Raw genomic sequence first — 15,225 nt, forward strand, 5'->3', positions numbered from 1 at the left:
CCGAAGCCACTCCTGCGTTGTCTTGGCTGTGTGCTTAGGGTCGTTGTCCTGCTGGAAGGTGAACATTCACCACAGTCTGAGGTCCTGAGCAGGTTTTCAACATGGATCTCTCTGTACTTTGCTCCATTCATCTTTGCCTCGATCCTGACTAGTCTCCCAGTCCCTGCCGCTGAAAAACATCCCCCACAGCATGATGCTGCCACCACCATGCTTCACTGTAGAGAAGGTGCCAGGTTTACTCCAGACATGACGCTTGGCATTCAGGCCAAAGAGTTCAATCTTGGTTTCATCAAGGGTTCTGAATACTTTCTGAATGCACTGTATTATGGTCAAGTTCATTCTACACTAATTCTCTATCATCCTCAGTCAAAGTGGATTTTCACTAATCTACACATTGACGTAGATTATTATTTTGTGCAAGTTAATTTATACAGTATTATTCAACATGTCCCCCCCCCCTGGGATTTGAACTTGCAACCTCTTGGTTCACTGTTTTCAGAGCGTCCTGCTACGCCTCCCTGTCAGTTATCGGTTCATCTGACTATTCTCATTGATTTGTTTTACTTATTTCATCAATTTAAGGGTTTTCTGTATAGTTGTCTGTTGGTGGGGTAAGTTAACCTGTTTTAATTATACTGTTAACCTGTTTAAATGATCTCGCTATGGTCAGTAAAATAGTTTTTCTTGAGTGTACTTTTAACAGAGCTGAGATTTACTTCAAAGTGCGTTCACCCTATTGCTTACACCTATCAAGTTGTGTCATGTACATAGTAGCCTCTTGTCACACCCTGACTCAGGGGACTCTTATATGTTGAGTCAGGGTGTGTGTATTCTTTGTTTGTATATATTCTATGTTGTATATCTAGCATGTGTGGATCTATGTCGGCCGGTGTGGTTCCCAATCAGAGGCAGCTGTCGCTCGTTGTCTCTGATTGGGGACCATACTTAAGCAGCCTATTGGCACAGTCTAGTTGTGGGATCTTGTTCCGGTTAAGGTATGTTGTGTGTGCTACCTTGGACTTCACGTTTCGTTTCCTTCGCCGTGGTGTTTATTCAGTTAAAATAAACATGTACGCATATCACACTGCGCCTTGGTCTGACCCGTCCTTCAACGAACGTGACAGAAGATCCCACCAAACAAGGACCAAGCAGCGTGCCGAGAAGGAGCAAACGCCTGGTACTCAACAGGAGGTTACGTTAGTAGATGTCCTGCTCGGTTGGGGGAGAATTACGGAGGAGGAGGCCGTCCGTTATCGGAGGGCGATGAAGGAGGATGCCCAGGTAGGAGAGGAGAAATGGCGGCAACAGTGCCGACGACGGAGACCCGAGAGGCAACCCCAAGAAAACATTTTGGAGGGGGCACACGGTGTGGACGACGAGGCAGCAGGAGGCCGTTAAAGGGCGGATCTGCAGGTTAGGAGGCCACCATGTTACGGGGGCTATTGGTTCAGAGGGAGCAGGAGTTATTCGGTCAGAGGGAGGCGCTACAGGAGGCTAAAAGGGAGAAGGAAAGAGTAGAGACACGGCGAGAGGAGCTGGTTAGGCAGCAGAAGGAGCGGGGGTTAATAAAGGAACCCAGTCCTGCTCCTCGCACCAAGGAAGTGGTGCGTGTCGCCAGTCCGGTCCGGCCCGTTCCTGTTCCCCGCACCAAGCCAATGGTGCGTGTTCCCAGTACGGCCCGGCCTGTTCCTGCCCCTCGCACCAAGCCTGTTGTGCGCGTCGCCAGTCCGGCCCGGCCTGTTCCTGCTCCTCGCACCAAGCCAGTGGTGCGCGTCGCCAGTCTGGCCCGGCCTGCTCCTGCTCCTCGCACCAAGCTAGTGGTGCGCGTCGCCAGCCTGGCCCTTCCTGTTCCTCTCACCAAGCCAGTGGTGCGCGTCGCCAGCCCGGCCTGTTCCTGCTCCTCGCACCAAGCCAGTGGTGCGCGTCGCCAGCCCGGCCTGGCCTGTTCCTGCTCCTCGCACCAAGCCAGTGGTGCGAGTCGCCAGCCCGGCCCGGCCTGTTCCTGCTCCTCGCACCAAGCCAGTGGTGCGCGTCTCCAGCCCGGCCCGGCCTGTTCCTGCTCCTCGCACCAAGCCAGTGGTGCGCGTTGCCAGCCCGGCCTGTTCCTGCTAACAGGGTAGGGGCCGGGAGGCGGAGAGTGAGAGGTCGTCACGCCCCGAGCCGGATCCGCCTCCGAGGCGGAATGCCCACCCGGCCCCTACCCTGTTATGTTTATGTAGTGCGGTCGGAGTCCGCACCTTTGGGGGGGGGGGGGGGGGGTACTGTCACGCCCTGACTCAGGGGACTCTTATATGTTGAGTCAGGGTGTGTGTATTCTTTGTTTGTATATATTCTATGTTGTATATCTAGCATGTGTGGATCTATGTTGGCCGGTGTGGTTCCCAATCAGAGGCAGCTGTCGCTCGTTGTCTCTGATTGGGAACCATACTTAAGCAGCCTATTGGCACAGTCTAGTTGTGGGATCTTTTTCCGGTTAAGGTATGTTGTGTGTGCTACCTTGGACTTCACGTTTCGTTTCCTTTGTTGTTTTGTCGTGGTGTTTATTCAGTTAAAATAAACATGTACGCATATCACGCAGCGCCTTAGTCTGACCCGTCCTTCAACGAACGTGACACCTCTGGTCCCATAAGAGACACAAATGAAATTTGTGGTGCTTTTAATAACCATTTTGCCTCACCTATTTGAAAGAATAGTGTCTGAAAATACTTAAAGTTCCACTAGAGAGAGTTGTTTATTCACCTCTAAACAGATAGCAGAGAATGATCCACTTCCAGGTACTCATTCTTTTTTTTCTCATTTGAATCAGCTTTCTGCCCCTCTCATTTTCTCAACCTTTGAATCACATTTTTATTGAACAATTGCTTCCGGTGCTATCCCTAAGATCTGGAAGGCGGCGCATGTCCTCCTCCTTCACAAAGGCGGGGATCCTTCTGACCTAGATAACTATCGCCCAATTTCTAAACTATCTTGCCTTGCAAAAACATTAAAATCACTAACGCTCAGCTATGAACTTTTAAAATCTCAAATTACTGTATATTCTTAATGTGCACCAGTCTGGTTTTAGACCTGGACATAGCACTGTTTAAGCAGCTACGCTTGTCTTAAATTATGTGTTAAATTGCTTAGATCATAGGAATAACTGTACTGCCTTGTTTATAGACCTAGCCAAGGCCTTTGATACTGTCGACCATCCCCTACTCATTCAAAGATTGTCTGAAATGGGTCTCGACCAGGCATCTTGCAAGTGATTTGGGAACTATCCCTCAGACAGAGCACAATGTGTGCTTTCTGATGGTGTCAAGTTACTTGTTATTACTAAATGTGTCCCGCAGGTGTCGATTTTGGGACCTGTCCTCTTTACTATTTATATAAGTAATAATGGTCTATCTGCAAAAACCTGTAACATTAATCTGTATGCAGATTACACTTATGTACATTATTCCCCTACTGCTGACCAGGCTATGTTAGAACTGCAATCAGATTTTGTTGCTTTGCAGAAAGTTGGTACTAAATGTATGTTTTCTAATTCTCATAGACGTATTTCAGATGGTTATACACATTTCTGCATTGGATGGTTCTCTCACTCAGCAGATTCGGGCCTATAAATATCTGGGCTTTTGGATTGACAAAAAAAGTACATTTAAAAAAAACATATGGATGAGCTAGTGAAGAAGCTGATGTTTAAAGTAGGCTTCTTTTATAGAAATAGATCATGCCTCTCTCTAAACAGCAGGAAGCAGGTTGTACAGGCAATGTTCCTGACAGCTCTTGATTATGGTGGCACCATTTATTAGAATGCAGCAGCCACTACTCTAAAACCCTTGGATGCAGTGTACCACAGTGCGCTTCGCTTTATCACAGGAGACAGGTTTAATACTCATCACTGCATCCTTTATCAGAAGGTCGGCTGGAACTTTCTGAATTCCCAAAGATCACTTAATTTCTAATTTTTTTGTTTACAAAGCTCTGTTGCCCAAGCTTCCAACATATCTCACTTCTCTGTTAAAGTATAAATATATGAGGCACTAAACCCGCTCACAGGGTTGGTTATCTCGAGGTCCCTCATGTCTCTACCAACCTAGGTAAATCAGCCTTTAGTTTGAATCATTACTAATGATTATAACGTTACCTCGTGAGCATAGCATCACGTCTCTCCTTTACTATTATTAAGCGTGATGAATGTCATTCGCCTATTAACTTCATCCTATGAGCATGACACACTAAGGCAATTTCACCATGCTTGCTGATTAACCTATGGGCTCACTCATGCAATAATCACTTTCCTTTCTTTCAACCAATAGGCATGAATCTAGGGGAGTATTTATATGTCAACTCAAACCTTGTTTTTCCCTCTCGCTGTTTTGCAGCAACAGTCTCCAACAACTTTCCACCTCCCCACCATTAACTGAAGGACTGTCACTGCCAAGCACTGCTGTCGTGTAGTTCTGTTAACTTTACAGCGAGGACAGGCAGGGGTGAAGGACATGGTGTACTAGCAAGAAGTGCGCTCCATTCTTCGGTTTTGTTTGGAATTAGGCCCCATGTGATGCTAATTAGTGAATATTGTCGTTCTGAGTAGGCCTACTCAAAGGTGTATATATGGTAAAAGGATGTTTATCCTACTCAGGGACGGCTTGTTCAATAGGGCGATATGGGCGACGCACTGCCAAACGGGAAAAGGAAGGGATTTTTTTTCTAATCAATTATAAAAAATTAAAAAAAAAATATATATATATAATTTTTTTAAATAAATTTATAAAAAATTATATCACGGCAACAGCAGTTATCAGTGTTCACGTCTGATCTGCCAGCCACTAAATGTCAAATCAGGCTAAAGTCGTGCTTCAAATGGCCCCGCCCGTTTTTTGGGCGATTTCAGTCAGGTTGAAAATCGCCCAGAAGTCTCTCATAGCCTGTCATGTAAAATCTATTTTTTTCACATTTCAAAGCTTTCAATACATTCTCTATGGGTGTCTGTGTGCATGCACTTACGCGCTTTCGTCATACGTGACATAACGTTGAACGTAACTAAGACAATGGCGGCTATCAGCGTCTATGTTGCGACCTGCAGTGTGGCGTTATTTTATGTTTTTAATTTGTAGACTTAGTTTACAAACATTCTGCAAACATTCTGCTTTGGACTGATCTTCGGTTTTGGACTGATCTTGTTGATCGTGTACATACCCGCTACGAACGGACTAAATAATGAAAACGCTGCTGGCAGAGAGGTGGAGCCGGCCACCTTCACCCTGGTCAGAGCGGACCGCGATCCTGGTAAGAGAGCGACTCTGTACCCCGACATTGAACTGCTTTCTGTGTCATTGAACCTTACTATTGTTGATAAAACAAGTTTACTGGAGAACGGAGAAAAAGTAGAGACTTTTGGACAAGGTGGATAATTGTATAATATAAGGCAGTTTATTCAGAGGTAAAGATATCTGCAATCGCGTTCACGGACCCGTTCGTCAAACTCTTAGGGAGCTATAAATTAAGCCCCATTACTTACCATATCAGATAAGAGAAATTGCTGCAGCTACATATATTTTACATCCTGGCCCTACATAGTTCACTATTTGCATCACTTACCAAAATATTACATGTGGTCATATATGCTTGGAAAGTGGAGATGCCATAGAACGTCAAAAAAGTAAACATTGCTGGAGACACATTGCGTTTGCTAGCGAAGAGATTTGTTGTGGCAAATGAACTTGGGCTGGGAATTGCCAGGAACCTCACGATAAGATATATGCATCAGCATTGCGAGTCTCATGATTCTATACGTATTGCGATTCGATACTGTGATTTTATTGCGCACCATATGTCTGTTGCAGAGGGATCAGAAAGCCATGAGAACGAGTTTTGATCAGTCATGGAAATAAAAGTGCTGAAAACAAATTGGCTCCCAATGTGAAAAGATTGAGAACAAGCTATGAAGGAACAATAATGGTGTTTTGGTGCAGGTACAGCCAACTAGCGCTAAAATATTGCGATATTGTCAATACAGTATATCGTAAAGTATCACTATGTAACTCGATTTCTTTCACCCCAATCCCTCAAATTAACGGTAAATAACTGAATTGTTTGCCCCACATTTAGCTAAGATGATTAGCTAGCCAGCTAAAATGTTTTATTTAGTTAGCAGTCGCATCTACAATAGTTTACTGTCAATAACATGTCTCCAAAAATGACGTGGTGTCTCCAATTGTGTTGACATTTTACAATTGCAATGCGCATCCATGAGTATCCACACAGTAAAAAATGGGGTGTTAATATTTCAGAGTAAAGTTATTTTAACCCAGATAGAGTATTTTCAACATTTTTGAGAGTAAAGTTGCTCTATCAGTGGAGTTAAAAGTGAGTGTAAAAATCTGCAGATACGCAGTGACAATTTCAACTCTACAGCAGTGATGAATACCCGCCACTCTGCTTTGCTGAAGTTTGGCACGTACGTTGGTGGAGGAAGATTGCGAAGGAGTAGCTAGGCCACAGATATTGCTAGGTAAGTTACATCCCCGTTTTTTCAACACCAAACCGGTATTTTTTAACTTTACATAATTTTAGAGTTGTGCTGATGTCAAGGTCATATTTTAAGTTACGAGTTCCATGCGGCGGTCCCCCTTGCAGTGACCTCGTCATCAGCCAGCTAAATTAGCTTGTAAGTTCAGATGGTTGACAGTAATAACTGTTATATGATATACCCATGGAATATGTTTGATATTTTTGTGAATGGCTTGCTGTTTCATATGGCTAAAAATAGGTAACGTTAACTTAGCTAATCAGTTCGTTTGAAGGACACCACCGTTTGGCATGAGCGCAGATTGTGCTTGTCATGCGGTTAGCTAGCTTGCAATCAGTATCGGTAACTGTCTTTCTTTGTGTTGCAATATTTTCACGAATGAAGTTTGTCAGAATGGTAAATACGTAAAATAACGTTCGCTAACAACAAAACATTTATACAGATAGTATTGTTAGCTAACGTTATTGTATAGCTTCCCAGGCTTCCTTACACTAACGTTAACTGTTTTTTATAAAGCTATATATAACGGTAATGTTAGCATGCTTCTGATAGTTAGCCAGCTAATGTTGGTGTTATAAAACGATAACTTAGATCACTGATTTGCATGACGGGTTTGTTTAACATTGCTTAACCATTTTAATGGTTAGCTACTGTTCGAACTAAAATGGCTAATGAGCTAGCTAACTTTGACACATAGCTAGTTATTTGGTAGCTAATGGGACAATGTGCCTCTAAACTTGAACTAGCCTACACCCATTTGCTGCAGAAAATGGCAGCTTAACGTTATATTCAACCAGCACAACTTTGTCTACTTCAGCCTTTGTAATTGCAGTGTAACGTCTAAGTAATGCATAGTGCATTGCGTAGCTAGTACTACTGAGATAAATGGATAGTTAGCTAACGCTTAGTTGAACCAGCACTAAATGATGATTTTGAATATATATTTTCTTTGTTAACAGAGGCAAAATGCTGTTGCGTGTTCAGCTCGGGGAAGAGCAGAAATACGTCAAGCTGTCTGAGCTGACATTCAATGCTTTCTTGAAAGAAGGTAGGTATAATAGGTTAAAGCAATACATATCACCCTAATGACAAAATAATACAGCATTAAGCTATTATCTTATGATATCTATTTAGGTCTATAGTCATTTCTGCTGTGCTTTATATTTTCAGTAACATAAAATCAGGTGCAGATCCTTGTCTTTCATCATTTTGTGAACACATGAGGCAACCTTAAGTATGAACTTGGATTCTTGTGAGAAGGGAATGCATGTTTTTCTTTTTTTTCTTCTTTTTTTAACAGTGTGTCTAAAATTCAACATACCAGAAAGCAGAAAGCCAGACATTAAGGTGTATGACCAGTCTGACACAGAAGTTGACTCAGATGTTTTTGAAGAATTAGTAAAGGAGTCACCTGGAACTTTCAGAATCATGCTGGGCAATGGACTTGGTATTCATTCATTCAATTAGTTTTTTAGTTTAAAGGCCAGAATGAGAACCTTTATTGTCTTAAAAATAACAGTTTATTGTAATATGTTTCTATGTTTTGCACAAATTTCATAATGAACAGATACCTCTCATTCATCATCATGCTCGGGTACATCTGATGACACCATCATTCTGAATTTCACTGTGTGTGACGATGTTGAAGAAGTAGCGGCTGGCGAAGGAAGCCAGCCTAAAAGGCCATGCCACATAAACTATGAGGCAAAAGCAGTAAGTGGTGAACATTGCTGTTAAGTCCAATCTGAATGTTGTTTCATCATGTGACAGCATTACATATTGTTTTACAATTACGGAAAGCACATTTCTTTCCACCTATAGCTGATTGAAAAAATCCTAACATCAAAGCCTGGTGCTGAACGCATTATGCAAGAGTATGGAAAAACCAAATCTCTGACAGATGCCACCAGAAGACAGATGATCAACATACTTGCTGCTGAGATGACAGAAACACATGGGTAAGCATTAAGCATATAGATGGGCTGTAAAGAAACATTGTTATTATTTTCCGGTTATTAATTATGTAAAATGTGTTGTGCAATATCAATTCAGTGTGATGTTAACTTTGAATTCATATGCTAGGACATCCCCCCCCAAAAGTGTCAGAGTGATGTATGCACAGGGGATAGTAGCTTTGTTTCCCTATCTAGAAGACCCATACTCACAACATGGATATGTAAGTAAATGGGTTATTGCAACATTATGCACATATTCACTCTATGAAATGGGAATAGTACTCCTTTATAATTTATTTATAATAATATAGGATCATTACTACGATCCGGAGAGTGGTTCCGGATACCTTGCATGGCGATTGAAGACCATACAAAGAAAAACAGCAGAGGAAAGAGGTGCCTCAGTCAGCAAATCTCCTAAAGGTATGTTTTCTGATCAGTGACATGTAATTATAATGGTGACCTGTGAATTGTACAGAAAGGATTTCTTAACACTGTATTTTGTCTTAAGTTGGTGGGCCAGGCCGTGATCGTCAGCCCTTCACCTATGACAGAGAGCCATCTGATGAGGATGTGGAAGCAGCTATTGCTGTTTTGAGACACTCTGCTGATGAAAACACTGTCCGTGAGAAGATGAAAATGACCTTCATATATCGGCAAGCAATGGTCAACGATGAAGCCAAATCATCAGATGTCTTCTCGGTCTTCCCAAGATTTCTGGACACACCAGGACTGGTATGACAACTTAATTCACTGCATCACCAAAAATATCCAATGAAGAATAAGGTAACACTCATTATTTCTGTCTTTGTGTGTTACATTGCAGATAGAACAAGATTTCAGACTTCTGTTTGGTGAGGCCACAGCCAACAAATTGTTGGAGAAGTGGCCAACCACTTTCAAAGCAAAAGTAATAAAGGAAAGCCATGGACTTGTATCCACCACAGAACTCTTGGATTTGATGCGCAATGCTGAGTCAGCTGCTGAAGTTGAGAATGGTATGAATGAACTGTTTTACTTTTTATGTGGATAATGTAGGTGTGCATTATATGTCCATAATGGTGCAAGTTGTGAATAAGAATGTTATGCTACGGCACAATGTTAACCAGGTTTTTATTTACTTATTTGTAGGCTGGGACAGTGACATGTCTGCCATCTTGCTGCTGCTACATTTGCTACCACCATCTGCACAAGGTAGAAAGAGGCCGGGAAAGATGTCTGCATATCAAGCTGTAGATCAGCTCATCAGATTTCAAAAGGTATGCTTAACAGTTGTTTAAAATATATATTCCATCATCTCAATCTTGTGCACAGTTTGAGGTGATCTTATCTATTGTCAGAGGTTAGTCACCAAAACAATTCTGTTGAATGTGTTTTTTTTGTAGGTTGGAACCAGTGTGCAGCAGCATCTTGACAACATCACCCAAAGCAGTCAGCCCTACCTTCTCGCCCAGGGATCCACACAGAGCAGCATTCACTCCTACTTCATTGTGGTTGACAATGCTCTTCCATGCAAGGCAACAGGTTCAGTAGGAGCTTTTGACGAAGTCTTTAAAGCCCATTACGTATTTGGTACGTCATACAGTTCTTCCTTGAGCAGCTTTTTCACTTTTGTGCAAACAACCATCTATAACATCGACATGGGGGAAACAAAGGAGACTCCTAGAGTTGCTGAGTTGCGAGCAAGAATGGTGCGTTAGTTGAGATAAAACTATGAAGTGTTTTCTTTGCAAAAGTGACCATGGAAGTCCAAACAACCTTGTTAAGCACCTTAAGATAATTCATGGGCTATGTACAGGCAGGACTCTTTTTCTGAAATGTGGTCAAGAAGGATGCTCACGTTCTTTTGGTAGCTTTTCTGGTTTTAGAAAACATCTTAACAAGTGCCACGGAGAAAGTTTAGTAGATTCTATAGAAGATGATCTTTCAGACCCTCAAAGTACCGTCAACACCAGTAATATTTCTCATGTTGAAGTGTCGACTGAATGTTTAGAGGCTGAGTCAGAGTTATCTTCGCCATACATTGTAAATAGTTGTGCAGCTGTTATTTCTGATCTAAAGGCAGCAGGTGTTGGTCAAAGTACAGTAAATACTGTAGTGATTTCCATGGAAGAGATTGTTCAAGATATTCATCAGCATGCTAAAGAAACAGTGATAAAGCATGTATTTAGTAATGAAAGAGAAACAGAAATGTGCAAGAAAGTTGAGGCGTGTTTTGAGGGGTTAGAGAATCCTTTCACAGTTCTAAATTCGGAATACAAGCGATCAAAATTTATGACTGCCAAGTGGGAAATAGTAGAACCAGTTGAATGTGTGATTGGTTCAAGATTTGACACAAGACGAAATAAAAAGACTGGAACATATGATCAGGTAGTAGTTCAAGATAAATTCATGTATATTCCAATTTTATCTACACTGCAGTCAATATTTAAAAGTCAGTATTTTGCAGAAATGTTGCAAAGCTCAGCTACCAGCAACTCTAGACTGAGAGATATTTGTGATGGATCTTTTTTTAAAAGTCACCCCCTGTTCTCAACTGAGAAGCAGACAATACAGGTCCAGATGTTCTATGATGATTTTGAGGTCGCCAACCCATTGGGTTCCAAGCGAGGTATTCATAAATTGGGTGGAGTATATTTTACTTTAAGAAACTTCTCTCCAAAATGGAATTCTTTTTTGGCTAACATACACCTGTGCGCCTTATTTCATACTCAAGATGTTAAACGATATGGTTTTAGTGAAATTTTTGCTCCCATTGTTCGAGACATTAAAGTGTTAGAGAGCGATGGTATTGAGATTCCATTATACAGTGGTTATGTACGTGGCACTGTAGTACAGGTAACAGGTGATAATTTGGGTTTGCATAGTTTGTTTGGTCTGGTGGAGTCTTTCAGTGCAAGGTACTGTTGCAGGTTCTGTTTAGCAGAAAAGGAGGACTTTCAAACAGAATTCTCTGAAGATTCTTCCAAAATAGTTTTACGCACCAAAGATATGCATACTGCTCACTGTCAAGAAATGGCTTGTAATCCATCCCTTCCGTATGTTTTTGGTGTGAAAAGGTCATGCATATTAAATTCATTGAGGTATTTTCACACAACTGAGAACTTCTCAGTTGATGTGATGCATGATGTGTTAGAAGGGGTTGGCCAGTACGAATTGAAGTTATTATTTCTGTATTTGAATGAAAAACATGTTACATCAGGAGAAATACATTCAAGAATACAAAGTTTTGATTATGGTTTCACAGAGAGAAATAACAGGCCTGTGACTGTTAATTTAAGTGAAGGATCTAATGATCTGGGACTGAATGCAATTCAGTCCTGGTGCTTACTTAGGAATGTTCCTCTTATCTTTGGAGATTTGGTAACTTCTACTGACCAACACTGGGGCCTGCTTCTTTTATTATTGCAAATAATTAACATTATATTCTCGCCCATGTTATCTCAAGGTCTATGTGTATATTTAAAACATTTGATTGTTGATCACCATACACTGTTTAAGAAGTTGTATCCTCAGAAAAAACTTTTACCAAAGCACCATTTTCTTATCCACTATCCCCGCTGCATCCAGAAAATAGGGCCTGTACTTCATAGTTGGTGTATGAGGTATGAAGGCAAACATAATTTTTTCAAAAAACAGCTTAAATCGTTTAAAAATATTACCAAAACGCTGGCAAAAAAGCATCAGAATCATATGGCATATAGTTGGCGAAGATCAACAACTTTTAGTCGGTTAGATATTGGTCCAGGAAAAATGGTGGCTTTAAATATGGTAAAAGGAGGTTCTGAAATTGCTTTGGCAATGCAAGTGCCCAGTAGCATTCAGGTTATGAAGGTTAATTGGGCTAAACATAATGGGTATGTTTATCGCCCACACTTGGTTATCTGTGGCGAAGTTGACTCTGAAGTGCCCTTGTTTTATCAGATTGAGTCAGTTCTGATAATGTGTGAAAAACTGTTACTACTCACAGTGCCTTTAGTTACAGTAACTTTTCAAGAACATTTCCATGCATATGAGGTGATCAGATCAAAGCATGATTTAGTTTTTTTTCATGTCGACAACCTGCACTACCCTAGACCTTTTGACATACAAATGTCATATGGAGGAAATGACACAGCTCTCCTTGTTGTGCCATATTGCTTTCTCTGGTGAACATTTTTATGATGTTATACTTCTGTCATAGACAAGGCAATGGGTGTACAATGTAAATTCACGGACATTGAAATTATACTTTTTTTTTTCAATAAATGTGGGTGCTCTCATCTTGTATTATTGTGCTTTGTTTTATTTGATAGTATTGATATTTCTATAATTCAGTAACACTACATCATATGATTTAAATTAAATAAAATAAAAACACTGTAGAGAAATGAAAAGTAAATATCATTACACTTTAAAGTGTCATTTTTTAAAGTAAAATTGTAGTTGACTTAACTCTATACAGTGTAATCATATTACTCTCAACAGTGTGATTAAACTACAGTGTTAAATATTTTGACACATTTCATTGTTATTTTTTACACAATATGGAGTAGAATTAACTCTAAAAGTTTTACACTGACCAAAGAGTACATTTTACACTGATTTTGAGTGGGACCAAATGTTATCTGAAACAGAGTTAAATTCAACTCGATAGGAGTTAAATTAACACTTCTGTTTTTACTGTGCACTTTCTGTAGCTCAGCTGGTAGAGCATGGTGCTTGTAACGCCAAGGTAGTGGGTTCGATCCCCGGGACCACCCATACACAAAAATGTATGCACGCATGACTGTAAGTCGCTTTGGATAAAAGCGTCTGCTAAATGGCATATTATTATTATTATTATTATTATTATCTGAAGAGAGCCCCGAAACATTGTGTGCAGACATTTTATGCAATAAATGAAGTAGGTTCAATCTAGTAGTTCTGATCTTCTGATTGGTCCTGATGAGTTGGGCGAGGTCCCCTCCAGGCTACTGTCACTGTTGCATTGGCTCTGAGTCGGGTTCTCTGTCTTCAAATGTTCAGCCTAAGAGAGGGGATTTTTGTGTGTGTGTGTGTGTGTGTTTAACAGTGATGATGTGTGTGTGTGTGTGTGTTTAACAGTGATGATGTGTGTGTGTGTGTGTTTGTGTGTGTGTGTGTCCTCAGAGCAAGAACTCGTGAGTTGGAAGAACTGAGAGGCCTATGGCGTGGGTGTTGTCCTTGGCCACCTGGTGACAAGGCTGACAAGATAGGACCCTTTTGTCCATTGTTATTGGATAGGAACATAACTTATAACCAGCTCCTGACCTAAATAGATCTTAGCACAACATTTTACTCAACATATCATATTCCATATTCACTATAACAAATATATAAATTACTACGACATTAGCAAGAACCGCCACATCCTCAGCCGGCTAATCCAGTGTGTGAAGTTTTGCGGAGTGTTTGAGTTAGCTTTGCGAGGCAAAGATGAAACTGAGGGCTCCACCAACCCTGGTAAGCCAACACTTTTGAGATCAGTCAATAAATGCTTCTGGTATTGACTTATATGCTGCCCCTGTCTTCATGTTGTTGCTGGACATATCTTTTTTTAAATGTGTGTAGGTCACCTAAATCATCAGAAAAATTGCCCCTCCTGAGAATTTTTTCAGGAGCCGCCACTGAAGTAGGATTCCTACTTATATATTATGGTATTGTGCCCCAGTTTGCGTCGTTTTACGTGTGCAATTAGATGGGTCAATATCACCATAAGGTGCCTTTGAGACTTCCCCATTTCCCCCCCAAAAAGCTGAGATTTTCCATTGAACTTCATATTCATTGTATTAAGTATATGTTATGCTGTTAGAAATGCATATTGGTCAAGCTCCCACACTTTTTATAAATTAACTGCAAGCAGACAATTTACATGCAAACAGCAAAATATGTCCACCCTGTCATGGACAATTTCAAAGCAGAATAAATACATTGTAATTACATAGTGATTATAAAACGTACATTTTCAGAAAACTATTTAGTCACTTTCTCAACAATATATTTTAGTTTATGGGAAAAGTATTTGGATAATAATGAAATTATGGCAAACTATTTGTTTCTCTATAAAATCTGCGAGAGTTGCACTTTCTTTTCTAAATAAAATCTAACAAAAAAGATATCTGGTCAAACTTTCAAACAATACTATTTGGCCCTCATTTGTTTATAAAGGAATCACACAAAAGATTTTGCTAACTTGTGAAAATAATTTGTTTATTTTCATAGAACATGAAAATAACAGGGTGGACAGTGACATGACAGGGTGGACCCTGGGCATGACAGGGTGGACACGTTGTGAAATGTCATTGAATGGCCTCATAAATGCAAGGAACAATGCAAGAAAATGATGTAAAAAATGCCTTTTCCCATGTAGGGGGAAATTACAAGTTGAACAGACTGTTTTTGATCCACTCTACCTGCATGCAGCCACTGAATAAAGATGCCCAAAATGAGACATTAATGTGGCCTTCTAGCGTTAAACTCTGTACATCATTCTGCAAGTGAAAGTCAAACATTCAACTGTAGAACAAGAAGAAAAATGTTTTTTAAGTGGAGAACAGTTGATTTGAAAAAACAGAATATTACAGAAAGATCACTTGGACGCATCTCCAAACAGTCTCTCCCTTTCTGCAGAGACATGGCTCAGTTCTGCAGTTGCTGTTCCACATACTTCCATGCAGACACTTCAATCTGTACAGAGCGCTTGTTCAGAGCCTGTGGTTCTGGTATTAGGCAAAGTACCTGCCAGTCATGGTA

General features: G+C 40.8%; 3 long non-coding RNA genes across 3 annotated transcripts; all 3 read left to right on the forward strand.

The window, feature by feature from the left end:
* Nucleotides 1-6,261: 6,261 nt before the first annotated feature.
* Nucleotides 6,262-8,372, forward strand: LOC311107205. Its single transcript, XR_014610406.1, has 5 exons — nucleotides 6,262-6,499; nucleotides 7,477-7,565; nucleotides 7,818-7,964; nucleotides 8,085-8,230; nucleotides 8,339-8,372. It is a non-coding gene; the product is annotated as an uncharacterized lncRNA (long non-coding RNA).
* On the forward strand, nucleotides 8,367-9,152 carry LOC311107204. Its single transcript, XR_014610405.1, has 4 exons — nucleotides 8,367-8,475; nucleotides 8,600-8,693; nucleotides 8,784-8,895; nucleotides 8,984-9,152. It is a non-coding gene; the product is annotated as an uncharacterized lncRNA (long non-coding RNA).
* A 186-nt stretch (nucleotides 9,153-9,338) lies between these two features.
* On the forward strand, nucleotides 9,339-9,966 carry LOC311107202. The gene is made up of 3 exons (XR_014610404.1): nucleotides 9,339-9,470; nucleotides 9,604-9,731; nucleotides 9,858-9,966. It is a non-coding gene; the product is annotated as an uncharacterized lncRNA (long non-coding RNA).
* Nucleotides 9,967-15,225: the final 5,259 nt, after the last annotated feature.

Source organism: Coregonus lavaretus (genome assembly GCF_964263955.1).
Source record: "Coregonus lavaretus genome assembly, chromosome: 31".
NCBI lineage: Eukaryota > Metazoa > Chordata > Actinopteri > Salmoniformes > Salmonidae > Coregonus > Coregonus lavaretus.